The sequence below is a fragment of the Oreochromis niloticus genome, linkage group LG15 (genome assembly GCF_001858045.2).
Source record: "Oreochromis niloticus isolate F11D_XX linkage group LG15, O_niloticus_UMD_NMBU, whole genome shotgun sequence".
NCBI lineage: Eukaryota > Metazoa > Chordata > Actinopteri > Cichliformes > Cichlidae > Oreochromis > Oreochromis niloticus.
Window position 1 is genome coordinate 320,593 of NC_031980.2, and position 19,971 is coordinate 340,563.

The window sequence follows — 19,971 nt, forward strand, 5'->3', positions numbered from 1 at the left end:
CGACCAATCACAGCTCTGAAGTCTCAGGGTGATGTTTGAGTAGCTGTAGCAGCAGTTTGTGGCGGGCCTTCATGTCAGCTTCTCTCAGGATCTTAATCCAAGACTACAGCAAGACTGTAACAGAGACATATACTCTCCATAGAACAACAGCTAAAGGTTCAAACTAACAGTTACAAAAAATAAAGAATAAAAACTACAGTGACAGAAGGAAATCAATTCTAAAACCTAAACAGAAAATAGACGACTACAGTAACTCCATTATCATTTCATCTTCATTCCTTACAATTAAAAGCTCATGTGACTGATGTTAATGTCTTGAACTATTGACTGTGTAAAGACAAAGACAGAAACTGCGATCAAACTGTGTGATCACATCCATGTGTCAAATTTCTCCAGGGGCCTCGGAGGGCAGGACATTGGACGGCCTTGCAGAGGAAAAAGAGAGGACAAAAAAAACCCCTGACAATTTTTTGTACTGTTGCAAAAGCAGGAGGTGGTGTGAGATCACATCCTGCTGTTATAAACCTTTTGGCAGAGGTGAAGGTGTGGGGACGTGAAGAATGAAACAAGCTGTGAGAAAGGAGGGTGGAAATGCTTCAGTGGGAGAAGTGGAAGAAAGAGACGCAGTGTCACCGAAGTGTCACCGCCGGTCGCGGCCGAAAGGCAGACGGAGACGGCCCGGAAACTTCTTGATGACATCGACGGCTATCCTGTGCTCTGAGAAGCTTCATGCCGCCCTCCTCATCTCAAACAGCTGAGCTTAATATACGAGCTACTCTCCACAGAACATCTATAACACGCCCGTGTTTCTCCCACACTGGTTTCCATCAAGTGTTCACATCTTCCCTGCTCCAGTTTGTAGTTTTGTTTGCGTCTGACTGGAAGCCTATCCACCCAGGACTGCCACAGAACATATTTCTGGTAGCAACAGTCTGTTTTCCTGCTGTTGGTATGTTACTCGCCCAAGATGCAACCGCCGCAAATATGCAGACTTCTGAAATGTGTCATTGCAAGAGCTCAGTCTGCTACACAAGCCTGCCTGAAAAGGGGTATCGGTCCACTTTGAGCCATTTCCAGGTTAACTTATACGCTGACAGGCATAACTTCATATATATCACATATATTAGGGAGCCCTATCAACCATCTAGCTTCACTGCTAGTTTACTGAGCCTTTCATCATTTTCTGTAGTATGTGCTTACACAATGATGGATGCTCAAATTAAATCTGTTTTCTGCTTTTATGCCTGGATAAGCATTTCTTTAAAAGGTGATCACAGGCCGCACCACAGACCACCTTCCACAAACTGTATATAAAAGATGGCTATAGTAGGTCTAAAAAAAAAAGAAAAAAAGACTGTTTTCATTCTGCATTCTTGCTAATGGGCCCTAGGGGGCGACTCCACTGTTTGCAAAAAGAAGCAGCAGGACTGCCCCCAGGTTTATGTCCGAAATATTTTCACTTCAAGTATCCTGTAAGTGTTTACAGTTGTGAAGAAAAGTTACATGTTGATGACTTTCCCAAAGAAGAAAGCACACGCTGACGCTAAATATGGACTTTTTTTTTTTAAAACAATACCATTCAAAGATGTACGTGTATATCCGTGTACGAAACTTTGCACACAGCAATTATGAACATGTTTCTGAAAAATGTTCATTATTAATTGCAATTCTTTCGATTTTCGTAAACATGTTTATTTTTCATCCCTCTGTCACTGCTATGTTACCTTCTCCATCCTCTTTAGCTTGTTTAATGTGCATCACTTTCCAACCATAGACCGCAAGCGGAGGAGTCAGAACCACAAATACATTTTTTAAAAGTATTTAATAAATCTGATGCTAATAAATATTTATAAGATTCTCTTTATAGTCCTGCTAATTGTGGTAAGCTATTTTTTGTGTAAAAGCAGTTAATGCTGAGGCGACATTAGCTTGGCTTTAAGCAGGAATTAGTGGATCGATCAGAAACGGTAACAGGCAGAAGCTGAACTCTAATTTTCAGCAGGTTTAGTATTTGTTTTCAGACCCTCCACAATGGTAACCATCGACGCTCACACATAACAGGTCGTTTCATGGAAGTGACGGCCAATCAGAAAAAAGTCGTCTTTATAAAGTCGGAGTTCAGATTTTCTTATAAACTATAAATTGAAAAAGAGAAAAAAAACTGTCAATGAAAAAGTGAGGGAACATTTAAAACAACCAACTGTTCAAACACAGTCGGCTAGTAAGAAAGCAACGCCACTGTACTGTGCAACATGCTGTGAGCAACAAACAAAAACTGTTTCCTGCCGTGCTCGGCTTTGGCACAGTGTGTCCCACACTGCAATTTGTTGAGCTACACAGAGGACACTTTAGTTTTTATGGCCTTGTCCCTTTCGTACAGCAGCGGGCAGAACACAGCCCTTGGCACATCACCGCAGTGCCTGAAACAAAGATCCTGGTGCCAAAGCAAGCGGAGTGACTTCATCCTGTGTCATCTTACTGAAGGACAAGGGAGCGCTTGGAGGGCCCTCTGAGGTTTGAGGGCTGTGCAGAGCTGGGTAGGAGGGAGCTGAAGTGGACACAGAGTCCTGGCTCAGATAGCTGGTGTGCTGTATGTGCAGAATCAGAATCAGAAGACTTTATTTATCGCCAAGGGGCAATTAAGGGGCATGCATTCTCACGCACGCTCTCATGTTGTCCTCTTCACATCTCTCTCATTACCTGTCTCTTCATTTGTCTCACAGCTTCTTTTTCCATGACCTGAGTGAACAGGACCAAACAAAGACGCCGTGTGTGAAGCAGCTGTAAGACAGCTGATTAATGATTTGATGAATTTTACATTTCTCTTTCTCAAATGACATTTCAGTAAATCTTGATTTAGCTGATCTAACTTAATATTCAAAAGTATTTAATAGTGTGAGTGTATTTTTTAAGCACTCTAGTCTGTTGTGGTGTTTTCATGACTGACTGTTTTCACTTCACTGGACTGTATCACTGAGGGTGGGAAGCGGGGGGTTATTTTGTCATAGTTTGTTTTAAATCTCAGTGCAAGCGTTTACATTGATGTTACTGATTCTTGTCTTTAATATGAATTTGGCAAACCCAACACTCCAGGAGCCATTAATGTAAAAACTAAGAACCTGCACAGATACACTGCACACAACACAAATGTACAAAGTAAAGTGCTTTAAAGATGATGCTCATACACTAAAGACAAAGAAAGATTTTTGGTTGTGTGTTGTTGGCCACAACACACACCCTGGGTTGCAGGGTGTTCTCCAACAGTCACTTAAGGCTGACACTAAAAGTGACACCCATGTTAAAGTTTCCAAAGGCAAAGCCTGACGGGAAAAAAAGAAAAACTAATTCTGCCATAATTTTGCCTAATAACTCACAAAAATGGATTAAAGCTTAGAGTAAGGGGCGTGGCCACACTGTTGTCAGTTTCACCTCTCAAGCACGCCCGTGATGTCACTCCCTCATTATCTGAGAAATAAATCTTCTGACCAGAACATCCAAACTTCAGATCAGGCTCAGTCTGTTACTGATGAACTTTACTCATTACTCTGGTTCACCTGTGGATCCAAAAATATGTCCAAAAAGCCACAGTACAGTCCAAAAATATGAATCTGTGATTTTATGGTTGCTACATCTATCTTTTAAGGCCATTCCCAGTGTGTGAGCTATCACCCCCATCAAGGCTGACTGCGTTCCCCACCCAGGACTTTCGGCCTAGGTAAAACGCTGGAAGGATAGTAGCGGAGAGTGGAACCCAGTTTCTCACTGCAGGGACTGAATACAAACTATCCCACATTGAATTTAGTGCTTAGAAGAGCTCCTATGCATCCAGCCATAGTGAAACATGGGAAAGAAGACACGGGGAAAAAGAAAGGCAGGAATTCTTTCATGGTTGGACTGGGAACTGTCTCTCTCTCAGGGTCATTCGTCTCTCCTCTGTTTGTCAGCCTCTCACATACGGGAGAGTGTGCACGTGTGTGTGTGTGTGTGTGTGTGTGTGTGTGTGTGTGTGTGTCCGCGTGTGTGTGTGCGTCAGGTCAGGTGTTGAGTGTCCAAGTGAGTACCAGCAGAGCGTAATAGAGACGGGCTGGGAAAGCAGCAGGTCTGACACCAGTGGGCTCCATGATAAATGAGAGCTTTGACAAATGGACCTTAATCCCATACATGCACTACTGCTTCTTTCATGTGCAGTGTAACACAGTGACTGCAATGCTGCAAGAGTGCATGATTTAAAAAAGAAAAAGAAAAGCGTCCATGCCTTACTGTACGAGATGCTTGTGATCACAGAGTTATGTTAAAGACAAACGTGCACTGAAACAATAACGGTACCCTGATTCCGCTCACGACAGCCGCTCTGCAGCCGCTCAGCCTCGACGGGCAAAAACAAGCTCGACATCAAAAGGAAAACTGATACAGTACCAAATGGTGAAGAAAGGCTACAGGTGTGTGTGTGTGCGCGCAGGTGTGTATCTGTCTGATACCCCTCAGCCCCATCCTGCTCCCACAGCAGACACGAGCCGTGGGACACATGAGGGTATGTTTATCTTTGCTGGGCATGTAGGCGCATACTCATTGGACCGAGGGCCTGTTTGCAATTTTTACACGCCCCCTCCCCTTTTCAATGTGAGAAAACAAGTTGTTATTATTATGACTCAAATGGTGGGTACAGCTTTTTGGCACAGGGAAGCGGGGCAGCACAGAGGAACAGTAATGCTCAAAAAATGAAAATAAGTGGAAAGTTGTCCAGTTTCTTTTTGCCAACGCCGACTTTATTAGCTGTCTGTATGTGTCCATAAATATTTATAAACAGTGTAAAATTGCTATAAAAGCAGACAAGGTGGGGCCCTGAAAATGGGGGCCCAGTTTTGCCCCGACATTAATCTTAGAGTCATTAACAGTGAGGGGGAAATCATTAGTGACGGGCTTATGGAATTACATCATGCTTCAGGGTCAGTGGGGCTCCCCAAAGGCATAATAATGGGAGGAGAGGTACACCAATGATACCTGGAGCCTCTAGCTCTGTGAGCGCTCGAGTTGAATGTATAGTCAAACTGGAATGAGGGCTTTTTTTGTTTGGTTCAAAACAGCAGACAGGCAATACAGCAAGTTTACAACAGGGAAATGTCCTGTATTAGGATGTAGCTGTGACAGTGTGGCCACTCTTCCAGTTGGTATAATATACCCAGTGGACTGTGTCTCCACTTTGGGAAAAACAAATATTAATAATACTGTGGTTTCAAAATTGTTTCATTTTTTCCTAATTTTGTGCCAGTTCACAACACAAAGGCACAATAATATAAAGAAACAACATGTAAAACCCTACAGTACTACAGACAAAGCATCAACGATCACAGGAATCACTGCTGGACTGGGACCCCATATTGGGACTAACATGTATCTTTATTGTGGTCGTATTTATTCTTTTTTCCCCATTGTAGGCAATAATGTGTTTTCTTACTGACTCTAAGGATAATTGTTAAAGGGACTGAACTTAAAGTTGTAATAAGTCAACTAAGGCCGAACACATTTATTTAGGGGTTCTTATTCTATACTATCCTCCCTAGCAAAAGCATTGATTTTATTTCAGTTTATTGGAAGCTTCACTGTAGAGTGTTTACAGTGCTGACTGAAGTGAACGAGTCTCTTACTGTAAAAATATAAAACTGCTGTATCACGTTACAGTACACTACTGTCAGCTGTTTGGTTGTCATGCTGATTACCATGAATGTGTAAAGTACAGTAAATGAACACGATTCCTTCAGCTGACTGCGCTCTCCATCACAAACACACGAGTTTGTCGTATTTTCTAAACTTTGAAATAATCTGCTATCGTCACGATTGATCCGAGTCCTGCAGAGTTACATCAAGTTTTTAAACAACGTTGTGTTCTGAATGAGATCGACGTCTGCAGGAGTCCAAGAACAATTAAGGTTTTCTATTCTCTCATTTGTTTTCTTGGTTCTGTAAGCACCTGGAATTTTATCAGGTACCTCTTGTCTTTCACAAATTCTAACTTTTATTTTATTTTAGTCATCTATAATCATCATTCCTAGAATTAGCTTTGTGTCAACACTGGAAACCGCATCACACGTTCACAACAGAGGGTCAGTTACCACTGAAGCGTTTCCAAATGAATGATTTGAAAATTTATATTCATCAAGTCTTTGTGCTCATAACTGCAGAAGCACAATCATTAAAGTAATTATCGCTGTTGAAAATGAAACAGTTTGTTGATGGACCTAATATCCTGCATCTTTACAGCTAATTGGTCCAATGTAGAATATACTGTAGTCCAACAATCCACAGATTTATAAAACATACAAAACATCAAGTCAAGATTAGCACCAAGAAAAGCCTTAAAAACAAAGTGTCTCATAAACTTGCAGCTCTCTGGCAGGCACCAGCCTGATCTTTGCCAACCATTCATACTCGGCCATTTCACACCATATCTGACATGTTAGTGTTTCATTATGGACATCTGCCAAGAAAAATCTTACTGGGCCAATTAACAAGCCTACAGAGAGCCGTGGCGTGCAGGCAGGCGAGCAGAGTTGATGATTTGATTTACTCGTTGCCTTTGTGAAATGTGCTGATTCACCAGTTTGATGAGTTTTCTGTCACGCAGCATCACATCAGCACGTGCCAGAAATGTCAGAAAGCATCACTCAGCAAAACTCTTCAGCAAGCTTCCACATGTGAAGGAGCATTTTGACAGTGCTCACCGCAGATATCCTCCCCCTATATACTCAAACTCCACCATAAAGCACTCAAAAGTCCAACGTGTCCAACTGCAACATCCAAGTTTTTTTTTTTCCTTTTTACACATTAACATAATGTAGCAACCAAGCACATCCAGCAACCCTATACAGAGCTGCGAGGAATGTTTAACTGCCTTCATTACTGCTCGTATTGAACGAGTGGGGAAGCACCTGCTCGCAATCCACTCTATTACTCACTTAAGCAGGTGTTTCCTTAATCATATATTACGTGACACGGCTGTCCAGAATATTTCAGTGCAGCTGCATGCATGCTCCTTGAACACTGCTTTGTAAATGCACATCAAGTTCTACTTGCAACATGACGTGTCCCTTCAGCCGTCTGTTCTTTTCTTACTGCTCTTTTTCCCCTCCTCTACATTTTGCTCCGTCTTACTTCCTGAAACTACACCGCACAGCCAAACTATCGGCTATCTGTGTCACCAGCTTCAGGCCGTTTACGTCGCTCGGAGACTGATGGTGCACGGGAACAGAGACCGCCTTCAGCACCATCTTGTTTTCTCACACCTCCCCCCAACATGTAGCTATTAATTGTAATGTAGTCTCCTGGAGTTTAATCTTAATGAGCAGAGATGGAAACAACATGAGGCTCAGGAGAAAAAGACAAATACTTCAAATCTTTTTAACAACACATTAAATAACTGTTTGTGTACAGTGGCACCATCAGCTGAACAAGTTGGCATTAAGCCTAAAACCTGGCGGTGCGGCCTCAGCGTCAGGCTTTCAGTCTTGGTAAGAAACACATTGAGAAGAATTAAGTAAAAACACCCTCCCACATATAGGATGCTGTGCATCACTTTTCCAGCCAATGGTTGGACATAGTCATTAACTCCTCACGTGTAGCAGGTAACCCTCTTGTATATTTACTGCATCGTTGGCAATTAACGGTTTTCTCTATTCCCACTGCTTCAGCTTCTCCTGTCAAAGTTGAGGTAAATTTAACTCAGACATGAAAAATAAGCAGTTAACTTTGGCTGCATGAATATGACGGAAAGGCAGAGTGGGTGTTTTTGACCATGTTGCAAGAGCCCATCGTCAGCATCCACAGCAGGAAGAGACTTACAGCCACTTACAGCTCAGAACAGGACGGACACTTTGTTGTGACTAGAACAGAAAAACTGGTGGTTGCTCAATCACTGAGCTGCTCAGTGATTGTATTACATTTTTTACAACAACAAGCTGGTCACCAAAAAGCTGAGTGTGCAATAAACAGACTGCATACAAGAGCAAAGTGCACCAAAGTTGATTTGAAAACGACAGCCAGCTGCGAGGTTGCAGACCTGGTCCCAATCTTGAAGCAACCATTTCAAATGGCAACAGCATCACGAGCTCGATGCACACAGTCCAGATAATCTGGTCTCTAACTGCGGCTTTGGAGCCACACTGGTGATCCAGAGACACGCAGCTGTAACAGTTACAGATTTATGCACTGAAACCTTTTACAGCTTTTGCTGACTTTATTTATCTGGGCTTCAGCTGAAATACACTGTGAGCATATTTGAGCTTTTAGGGAAGAACACAGCTGTATTTGATGCGAGTGTTTGGCTCATAACGAATATTATTTGCTCCCTTTTGTCTTCAGTTCGACACTTCTCGGTAACAAAATGGAGAAACAGAGAGGAGCTCTATACCAATCTCTATTATTAACTAATGGTTAGTACAGAAAGACAAAACAGAACAAGAGTAGTTTGAGTAAGGCCTTCACTAAAGACAACTGTGAAGCACTGAAAACATCCTTTATGTCAAAACTGAAGATAAGTTGAGATTAGTTGATGGAGTTCTTAGACAAACTCCAGTTTTCAAAGATTTGAGTCTGACAGTTAGTTCAGCACAGCCGGACGTTCCTGTGATAGAACAACTTGCAGAGTGTTTATTGGCAAACCAGTCAGAGTCTTGTGCTTCCTGAAGACCATCTTTAAGCCTCGACTGACATCAGCCGATCTGTCGGCCTTGCGTGAGCTCAGCTCAGAGCTTCTTTCTCCTCTGAGCTGGCCATTGTTGTGGGGGCTGATAAATATTTACTCTTCCCAGCTTGGCAGGGAAATGAGTGGGAGGAGAGAGGGTCCCATTGTGGCAGAGGGGTCAGAGAAGCTGACAAGACAGTGGGATCCTTCCTTCCCTACTGGCACCTACAATCTCAATACACTGAGCTGTGAGGCGGGACAGATCCACTGCCACTAATCGATTGTGCTGCGGATGTCTGTGGATGTGTGATGGAGAAAAGAAGGGGGGGGGGACAGTAAAGAAAGTGAGCACAGAAACAGAGAAAGAGCAAAAGGCCCGGAGGAATAAGACAGAAGACAAGGGTCTCCTTTGAAAACCGTTTCAGCTTTCGAGACCGGCGACCTCGTCCAAGCCAGGACGATACAGTTCAAGATTCAGGAGGAATCCAGAGGAACTCGCAGGACAATACAGCAAAGAGGATCCACAACAGGACACAATGCAGAGTGAAAGAAAAGAAGCACTGATGTTATTAATGCACATATCCCTCCAGGCTTCATCGCCACACTTACGGCCTGTATTTGTATAGCGCTTTATTTAGTCCCTAAGGACCCCAAAGCGCTTTACACGTTCAGTCATCCACCCATTCACACACTGGTGACGGCTAGCTACATTGTAGCCACAGCTGCCCTGGGGCGCACTGACAGAGGTGAGGCTGCCGGACACTGGCGCCACCGGGCCCTCTGACCATCACCAGTAGGCAACGGGTGAAGTGTCTTGCCCAAGGACACAACGACCGAGACTGTCGGAGCCGGGGCTCGAACCGGCAACCTTCCAATTACAAGACGAACTGCCAACTCTTGAGCCACGATCGATTACCCACTACTCAACAAAAGGAACCATCTTTCCAAGCCGAAACAAACAAAGAAGGCTTAGCAGCCCAACTTAAACTGTCTCTGTCAGAGCAGTTACAATGTAGGTGCAGTTACAGTACGAACCAAACAGGCAACAGGAACGGCTGCTGGTCTGTGGGAAATCCACAGAAAGGTCAAACCCCTACACCTGTTCATATTTGGATCATCTATGTCCATATATATCTATATCTGTAGGTATACAGCTGTACTATGTCTATCTAACTGCTGTACAACTGCATATATGGGCTGTGTCCTGTACACCACATATGTTCACATACAGGTCAGCCAGGTGTCAAACACAGAGCTATAGGTTGAGTTGCCTGCTACAAAGCAAAAACCCCCTCAGTGCCTGAAACAATAAACAGAGCTGAGATTTGCACTGATCTGAAGCGCTCACTGTGCTTCACGCCATTTATCATTTCCTCTCCCGTGCCCAGGATAGAAGATGTCGGAAACCAACAGAGTTTGTGAATTTACAGCAACACTTGTTGGACTGAATTAAACATGAGACTGCTCAAACTAGGATGAAAGAAACAAAAACCACAAAGAGACTGAGTGAGTCTCACTTTACAGGCTTTCACTGATACACCAGCGACCTGCATTTATCGCAGTGGTGCTTCAAATCAAACCCGGTGAGCTGTCCACATGCTCGAAATAACACTTTGAACAGTTTCAAATTTTGAGGTATAATTAATGAACTGATCAACGTCAGAAAAACAGAGGTGATGCGGCTTCTCGCTCTCATACTGCGGGGTCTTTTCCAATATAAAGCACCTTGAGCCCACTGTTTTGGTGATTTTGAGCTATATGAATTTAATTTAATTTAACTGAAATTTGCGATTCAAAACACAGCAACAAGGTGTGAGTGTAGGGGATTAACTGCTAACAGAAGGAAAACAGCGATTACACTAAGTGAATGTAGCCCAAGTTAAATTTAGGCCTGATGATTTTAAGGTCACAGCGGCGTAGCAAACTACTCGACAAGCGGTAGTGAAACTATTAAATGTCCAACAGACACTGGAAATGGAGAGCATTCCCCTTCAAAGTAAAACTTTTGAATTTAGTTGCTCCATTTAAACCGAGTTTGTATAGATTTTAAAATAGTTTTATGTTAAACTTAAGTCCACTTAATAGTTGTACAAACCATAAAAGTATCACCACAGACAGGTTGGAAAAGTCCGTGCTGAAGTAACTCAGATTTGTTTTTAATGAGGAGACTCCGTGTGGCCTATATGTTTGTGCACTCACTCATTTTAGGCCATCCTGAGTAAAACATCAAGTCTATTAAAAGTTAGAAAGATTATCCAAGCTATGCTCAGTGGCCAACAACATTTCACACATCACAAGTAGGTAGGATTGGGGTTTGCCAATAAGAGCCAGATGTTGCTCGTCTTTCACCAAGATGGTGGCAGTGAAATGCGAAGCTTCAAAACGTTACTTCAGGTGACGTCACAGTGACTACATCCATCTTTTATACCAGAGGCAGCACAACTAAAATGCCTATATATCCGTCCTGAACCTGAAGCATTTGGGATTTTTGGGAACACAAATATCAAGAAACATCCATCAATATACAGATCCAAGTCTATGTTCTTCAGTATGTTTCGCCTCTGAAGCTGGACACTAGATGGACAGCTTGAAGATGCTGTCACACCTCATTGGGACAAGTACATCTGTAAGCATGTATTAAATGTGTACTACACATCCATTACTCTCTATGCAGACATTTGGCAGGATCCAACATCTGGTATGACTCCATCTGTACTGCTGATTTCATTTGCATCATTAAATTCCCATCCAGTAAATATATTGTATGTTTTTCCTTTAATAACCTCATAAGATAAGCCCAGATAGGTCATGCCTCACATTTTTCATATTACTGCAGGAAATGCTCAGATATGAGAGTAATACAGTAACATAATTAGGATTTCATCATGATCCTTTTCAGAAGTGAATGTATGTGTAACATCTGATGTTAAATCTGATAAACACACATATTCTAAGGATTTATTTGTCTGATCGTAACAGGAATAGAAGACAACATGTTTCAATATTAGCAGTTTCTCACACACATCTATTTTCCTCTCAGATGTGGCTTCATTACACAGAGAAAGGTTAATCATTAATCAAACTCAGCATATTTCAGGAAAAATCATATTCTGGCTGGAGAGCTGCCTCCAGCTGAGCTTATGCACTGATGTCATTTTACTACACCTGCATCTTGTTATCGCAACAATTGTTGTTTTTCTAACGTGTCCCTAACAATCACATCAAGAAACACAACAGATTATTAAAATCAACAAATCATAAAGTTTAACGAAGACATCATCCCGAGCAATCGCAGCTGAAGCCTCTAATGAAGCCGACAGCGAGCGACTGGCTGCCAACGTGAGGCCATCGGGCATGATCTGGCTGCCAGAGGCAGGCGCATTGTAGCACAGACAAACATCCCCAAACCATTCATTAGGCTAATGAACCCCGGTGGATCACCAGAGGCCTCGGATGACGGAGCAGCAGTCGTTTACAACTCTCCACGATCAAAGTTAAGAAAGCTCTGTTTTGTGTGTTGGCCGAGGGAGACACAATGAGTTGGCTGCCAGGCTCAGCCCAAACGTACAGTCAGCCTAGTAATCAAGGGTTCCCATGCACAAGACAGTCAACACAGCTGCTCGTGCAGAGTGGGGAGGGTGGATCTGTCGCTGGTTACTGGAAGACTGAGTGAGCAAGCTAAGAAACATTAGTCCAAAGCACGAAAGGATTTTAACGTCATCTCTAGACACCTTTCTTTGGGTTGTGTGTGTCTAGTGTTTGGCATTCAGACAAAACCAGTGGAAAGTGGTGATGAATGGAATCATTGTTTTGGTGATTAAGTTTGCATGAGAGTTAAAGGTCCAGGTTTTCTTGCTAGTTTTTAAGGCTGGATGGCAACCATCCCCAAAAGACCGCTCACATTAAAAATAAAAATAGCAGTAACCAAATGAACCATCAGAGACATGTATGCCATGTTGAGACCATTTGGTTGGGTTACAGGCTAAGCTAAAGGATTAGCTACCGTCATCAATTATTACCCACACATCACAGTGTAAACATACAAATCAATAAAAACACGCCTAACTGACTTACATTATTGGGCCGGCTTTAACACACTGCTTTCAGCGGTGCAAAAGTATTTCATTTAAGAAAGCAAGATGGAGATAATGTTGTTAAATATACTCCAGTAAAATCACAATCAATTTCTTTCCACAAGTCAAAATGTAAACAGTACAGGCTCTACTCCAACTAGGGATGGGTACTCGTATCCGGTGCCATAGTTCTGACATAAACGGTAGTAACCAGACCGAAAAGCAGCCTGCAACAAGTGCTTTAAGGTGATACTGTGCAAAGGAGGTAACACCTCGAATCTGATGAAACACCTGGCGACGCATAGCATTTCTTTTAAAAGCTGAGAAATGCACCGTGTTTGATAGCTTGCTGCAAGACCTCACAGCGAGCACATCTACTGGGGGTGTGGTGCCTGTTATCGGAACCGGAGTTAGCAACATCCCCCAAAAAACCCGAAGAGGAGAGTCCTGGCCCCTAGCCCTGTCAGCGTAGCAGAAATGATGACGGATGATGATGGCAGCAGCAGCCGTTCTTCTCTGGGCGAGTAGCTTAATGTTGTTTGTGTGTAATTTACGTTGAGTAGGTTAACCACGTTATTAAATCAATGCATGTAAGGTGAACTAGCAAACACCGTTGTAGTTACATGCGGCTGTCTTCTTGTTTGATAGAGTGATACCATATATGCCCTATAGCTGCAGAAAAGGCTAACATTGTTATCTTTTTACAAAAAAAAAAAAAACAGCTAAACATGAGAAGTTTTAGGACAAAGGTTGTGTTTTCCATTGTTTAAGCACCGGTTCCAACCAAAGGAGGTATGTTGTATCAACAGAAAAGGCTAACTTGGTTATCATTTTGCAGAAAAAAAGAGACCGCTAAAAATAAAAACATAAGAGGTTTTTGGACAAAGTTTGTGTTCTCTATTCTTTAAGCACCGGTTCGAGCACCGTTTAAGCACCGGCACCGTTTCAAAAGTACCGGTTTGGCACCGGTATCGGATAAAAAAAGTAGCTCCTTGAAGGACGACAATAAAATAATATCAGTCCAAGAGAATACAAAGTTCTTTCAATATGAATTCAAAAATGTTTGTTTTCACTTTAAGTGATAACGCTGAACGAAAAGTAACAAGCCTTCTATTAAAAACAGCAGAAAGTACAGAAATTTGTGTAAATAAGAAGTTGTCAGAAAAATAAATAATAAAGTACAGATTATAGTGTGGGGGTTGCTGGTGAATGGCAGATGACATTGTGACAAATACTATGTTACAAAGCTACAAAGGAAATGGTTAACGCCAAAGTTCACAAAATGTCATTATGTTTCACAAGACACATCAAAACACATTTCAAAGCTTTCACAGTGCAAAACAGCCAAAGGCAGCTTCCAAAGGACAGTAATACCTGTCTGCAAATCATCATTTGTAATATCATTTTAATTCCCTGCCAAAGTTAGCAACACCGTTGTTTGCAGTTTGTGTCTGTATTGTACGGAGCCCCGCAGGGGACATGGAAGAAAAAAAAAAAATAAGACGGACTTTTGCGAGATCTCGCAAAACTTTTAGCCGCATTCTTCGGAGGCCACCAGCTCGAAGCCGACCGGGAGGTCGAGGCACGATGTGCCGGGAGAGCGGTGTTCCTCCCGGCTGTAGTAGGTCTCGACCTCCCGTTAGCTTCGAGATGGTGGGTGTCAGATCTCCGAAAACGTCGGAGCACTTTTGCAAATATGTGATGTCTTGTAAACCGAGCAGATATTTGACATTTACACAGCTACATTCAAGCCTCAAAATATCTTAAAAGTTTATTTTGTGACCCAGAAAGAGTAATATTACAACTAAGTAGCTGCCGCCATTGTTGGAATTCAACTTTTGCGAGATCCCGAGTTTGTTTTGCGAGATCTCGCAAAAGTTCATCGTAATTTTTTTTTTCTCCCATGTCCCCTGCGGGGCTCCGTAGTATTGCACTGCCTTGAGGTAAAACTGAGCTGCTTATCTTGGTAATAAATCTTGAATAATAGCTCATTAACTTTTAACTTAAACTTTAATTTTTTAAAAATAACAAATGAGAGAGCACATGCACATACATCTACAAAGACAGAATATCATCTGTTGCATTAGCAGAATGACTGAGCTACAATGGCAGTCTATTACATTTTGTTTCAAAGACATTTTATTCTTGTGACATGTATTACTACCAGAGTTGGCCACATTAAGTGGGATTTATACTTCTGCATTAAATCTGCACCATAGGTATGCTGTAATAGCAAACCCTTCAGAAATCCCTCATCACTGCTCCCTGAGCTTAGATTTACATGTCAACATGAAATCATACATTGGACAGTAAGTATAGATAGAGTTGATCCACTGTCTATACCATTTTTCTCGGTGGGGATCCTTTGTGAACGGTCATACCCCACCACACAGTGCTATGACCACAAATCATTGCAAATGTTTTGAAATGAAAATTAAGTTTCATTTGCACATCAGCATAGCCAGAAAGTAATTTTAAAAATATCAAAAAATGAGAGACATGTTTTTCCCAAGAGAAACCATGAATCCATCGTAGGGGTGTATGGGGGCACTGTGAGCTGTGAGCCATGGATAAACAGCTCACTGACCCAGTTGTAGCGAGGTGAAGAACAAACATCCTCACCTTTAACTAGAGGCTTGTCAGAACTCGCCATACACAGGCAGGGGGAAAAGGAAGAGGTCCAGCAATAGCTGCGTTACAGAGCAGTTCTTCACTCCGTGCATGTTTTCCTTATTAGACTGCTCGTGATTACAGGACACTGATGAAAGGGTCCCGACTTTTCCCATTATGATTGTTGGTTAGTTAGAGGTGGAGGGATTTTATCCTGGGATAAGGAGAAATGCTTTTAAATGGTTGCTGACATGATGACGTCATGTAGTAAAGCTGAAATTAGGACCTTATGAGTATGCCTTCTTAAAAAAAAAAATACTGCACTTGAATTGGAAAAAAGCCCTGATTAAACACCAGCTTACAGTTTTGTTGTGGACACTGTTAAAAAACTGAACATGTTTATAGGCAGTTACAAATAACAGTTTGGTTTATATCACTAACTTCCCTCTTCATCAGCTTCTTCATCAGCTGTACACGGCCGATAAAACAACAGGAAAACAACTTGTAATATACAAAGACACAAAGTCTGTAGAACTGTATCCATGGTTTAACATTAACACCTGTGAGAATAGTGCTGAACCAATCATGTGGTTGTAATATAATTAAATATATTGTTATAATATCCGTGTGTGCGTGTTATTCATTAATGATAAAGTTCTATTATATGTTCAAGAGTATATTTATCATGTTCAACTTCTAATAAAGTTATTGTGATGACATTTTTCCATAATTACCCAGCCTCAGTCTACCAGCGTACTTTGAGTTACTCCCAATCTCATCATTTCAATGCTGATTCACTCTGAAGCATTTTAATGGAACTACAGAACAAATATTACTAATTACTATTGTGGTTATTTGAACTGTTTCAGTGTACAGTGTGCAGAAGTCTTGAGACAGCCCTTATTGCTTAGATCCACTGAACATATAACACCTGTTCTTAAACAGCTCCATTGGCTCCCAATTCACCTCCGTGTCAATTTCAAGATCCTGCTTCTCACTTTCAAAGCACTTCATAACCTCGCTCCTCCATATCTATCCGATCTTCTCCATACATACTCACCCCTTCGTACACTCCGCTCTTCTTCAGCTTCCCTTCTGTCTGTTCCACCTGCTCGCCTGACTACCATGGGACTCAGAGCCTTTAGTTGTTCTGCCCCGAGACTTTGGATGCACTTCCACTTGCTCTACGGACCACACACTGTCTCACCTCTTTTAAATCACTACTCAAAACCCATCTGTTTAGAATTGCATACACCTGATCTGTCTTAGGCCATTTTTACCTTGCTCAGTTTTTATATTTGCTTTTATACTTTTATGACTGTTTATGTCTAAATGTTATCTACCATGTTTGCTATATATACATTTTTATTTTTTTTTAATGTTTTTTATGGTATTGTTTACGTGCTACTGTAAGGTGACCTTGAGGGTCTGAAAGGCGCCTATAAATAAAATGTATTATTATCATCATTATTATTATTATTATTATTATTATTATTACATTTTGGGTGCCATACCCTTTTCTCATTTTTAAAGTGATCCCGAGCAACAGTTCTGCAGGATTTTCTTTGGAAACCGGCAGCTTTTTCACTCATTTATGGTCCAGTCCAGACCGTTTTCAGAGGAATGTGGGGTTTTCTTTTTGTTGGTTTAGGCATTTAACACAGACCTAAGAATCATCCAGACATAAAAACTACATCTAACTCATGTCTAAACACAACACTGTAGATTCTTCAGTTTAATCTATGAAAGGTAGAAGGGAGGCTGCAACAAACAGGTTTGTTGGAGCGATTAAAAAGGAGGAACGTCAGCACAGACTGAGCTCTACAGCAGTCTGTAAAACACGGTGGAGGCGTTTCAGTCAGAGGTGTTGGCGAGTTCAAAAACACTGATGTCATTATGAATGTACCATCAGATTTTGACACTACAAATCATCTAGAAAGTATCTGATTGACCCGTGGCTTCATTTTTTGACATAACAATGACCCCAAACACTCTGCGTGCAGTAAAGCACGCCTGGATAGAAAACAAGCACACCGTGCAACACCATCAGCCATGGATTGGCCTCCCCGGAGCCCGGACCTTTACATTACTGAAGCAGAGCAGGATCATCCTGACAGAGAACTGAACAAAAGCAGCCAAACAAAAACGAGCGTTGAATGTCCTCGCAGAGGAGAAGACAACTATTCCTGAAGATGACTTCACACATGAGAAGCAGAGAGTTCAGGCTGTGTTAAAGATCACAGATGATCGTACCAAATATTGACTTCCAAGCTCAGGTTTTTTCCTCATATGTATCTACATTCACTATAGCGTCACGCCTGTTCCCGTCTTCTTAAGCTATAGCTTTTTTGCACACATCTCTGTTTCACACCTCCATTTTCTATCTTCAGTTCTATTTCTATTGTATATATTAATCAGCATCTGTGGGTGGGCAGCAAAGAAAGAATTTCATTGCACAGAGAAACGCCTTTTTCTCTTGTGACACATGACAATAAACACTTTGAATCTTTGAATCTTGAATCTTAGCAAAACATGTTAAAGAAAAAACACAAACTGATGGATAAAACTTATTACAGGTCATATGTGTGATGCACCCACACAGCTTAGTTTAGCCTGCCAGCCTTAGCTCATACCTCTGCTTCTTGGTGGGAAATATTAAAATACAGACGATAATGAACATCACATTAGCCGAGTTAATAAAGCAACATTTGGCAAAGGGAGCACTGTGCAGACTGATCGTCACAGTCATTTTGGGTTTAAACCACACTCAGTTACTGAATGAACACTGAATGAAGGAAATGTACAACAGGACGTCCGTCAGAACTACAGTTTGATGTGAACTTTATGGTGTGCAGCTTTGCACAGTAAATACACAATTTACAGTTAAAGGCAGTGCTACATGCCTTACCTGCAGGATGACAATGCACCGTGCTCTGCATTTGTTCATGCGGTCACACTCTCAAAGCCCTCAGAGATACCAGTCAATCTGTGGACACACAGACAACATTGACAACATTGGCTCCCTTTGGAAAGAAACGACTCCACTGAGTTAAAGATCAGCAGAGCAGCAAGTACGATCCATCTATGCCTTAAATAGGAAAGACCACTGGTGCCAGTTTTCCTTGAAAATCACTGCTGGAAATAAGCTTGTCAAGGAACCCATGGAAGAAAAAATGTTTTAAGTGTAAGACAATAAAAAAAAAAAAAGAAGTAAAACACAGAGACCGAAATAGGCAAAAGTCTATTCCTTCCCCTCGAACTCGAAGCTGAGAGGTCACACCACTCGCAGGTCTGTTAATAAGGTCTGCAAAGGTCACTTTACTGTGAAGATTAGGCCCACTGACAGAAGAAAAAATGCAGCTTCATACCCCGGAGATTTTAGGTGATGATTTAACAGGTACAGAGAAGTTTAGATGAGAAGGCCGGATAGCAGGAAGCAGGACAGGAAGGCATTATCCTGCCCCGTGACGCCGGTCCTGGGAGGTTAGCAGGTAGCCTAAAAACAAGGTCATGATATAACCTTGAGTATGTGCAAGGGCTCAGGAGAACAGAAGGCCATTCAAAGGCAGCATATGTTTCACATCAGCAGTTACTAAGGTGTGTGTCGATAGAGAGAAGAGAGTGGTCGCCACAGAGGGGGCTAAATATGGACGGATGAGGAGAGCAAGCTTTTAGTCCGTTTAGAGCAATGGCCTCGGGTTAGACAGACCCATTTATCCTAACATAACAGCTTAAAGTTTCTCCCCACACTCCAACAGTGGAGGGGTAGCAGCAGCAGTCTTAAAGAGAAAACTGTTTTCTACCTCAAAGCTTCCGAAAGGCTCAAAGACAATTAAAGCATCGCTTCTTTTCAATGAAGAATATCCTTCCTGTTTTTGTCATTTAAATACATTAGATATGAAGGCGCTTCACTGCAAATGTTAAAAATAAAAATCACGAGGTTGAGTTGGTAAATATTCTGCCCTTTGTCGCTACGCTGTTGCGTTTTTCCCTGTTGCTTACTGTGATCATGTGACAGCCTGTTGGTGTGGAAAGAGCTCAGACATGCAGACATGCATCTCGCAGACAGTTCCCATCAACCCCAGGTCGCTGCTAGGCTTTCGTCAAGCATGCATACACCAATTAATCCAATGGCTCGAGTCACAGTCAACTTTCATTTCCACAGAAGTCGCTCGAATCCAAGGGATCCAAGAATCTCCCTCCCAGTAACTCGCAGTTTCTCCAAAATATAAAGGCAGAGGCGCGTTTGAAAAGGCACCCTTCCAACATTCATAAAAAAAAACTGAGTCACAGCTTCACATAGAGGAAGTAAATGGGACAACTCCCAAAATTCCTACCTTTTCACAAATGTGAAAATATTCCCTTTGAAGTGCTGAGGACACTGTGTTGATTCAGTGGCAGAATCCTTCTCCCTAAGCCGCTATTTGCTTTAGCGGCGATGACACAAGGGGAGGAATTTGAGCAATGCGTGAGCATCGTAGACTCATTTCCTCTGATTGAAAACCATCTCCAGACAGACAAGTCAGCACTCAAGTCTTTATTCCAGCTTTGGTTCCGGGTCAGCCAGTCTCCGACTGACACAGTCAACATTTGTGTTCCTGCATTGTGTAA

At 42.0% G+C, this 19,971-nt stretch overlaps 1 protein-coding gene across 5 annotated transcripts in view; it reads right to left on the reverse strand.

Annotated features, from left to right (window-relative positions):
• Nucleotides 1-19,971, reverse strand: part of disp1 (dispatched homolog 1 (Drosophila)) — a 94,368-nt gene that overhangs the window by 48,845 nt on the left and 25,552 nt on the right. For 2 of the 5 annotated variants that reach the window (XM_005449883.4, XM_019353528.2), the window contains exon 2: nt 18,269-18,346. The exons of the other annotated variants lie outside the window; for them this stretch is intronic. The gene's annotated coding sequence lies outside the window, so the exon portion shown is untranslated. The remainder of the gene's footprint in view (nt 1-18,268; nt 18,347-19,971) is intronic. 5 annotated transcript variants of the gene reach the window in all.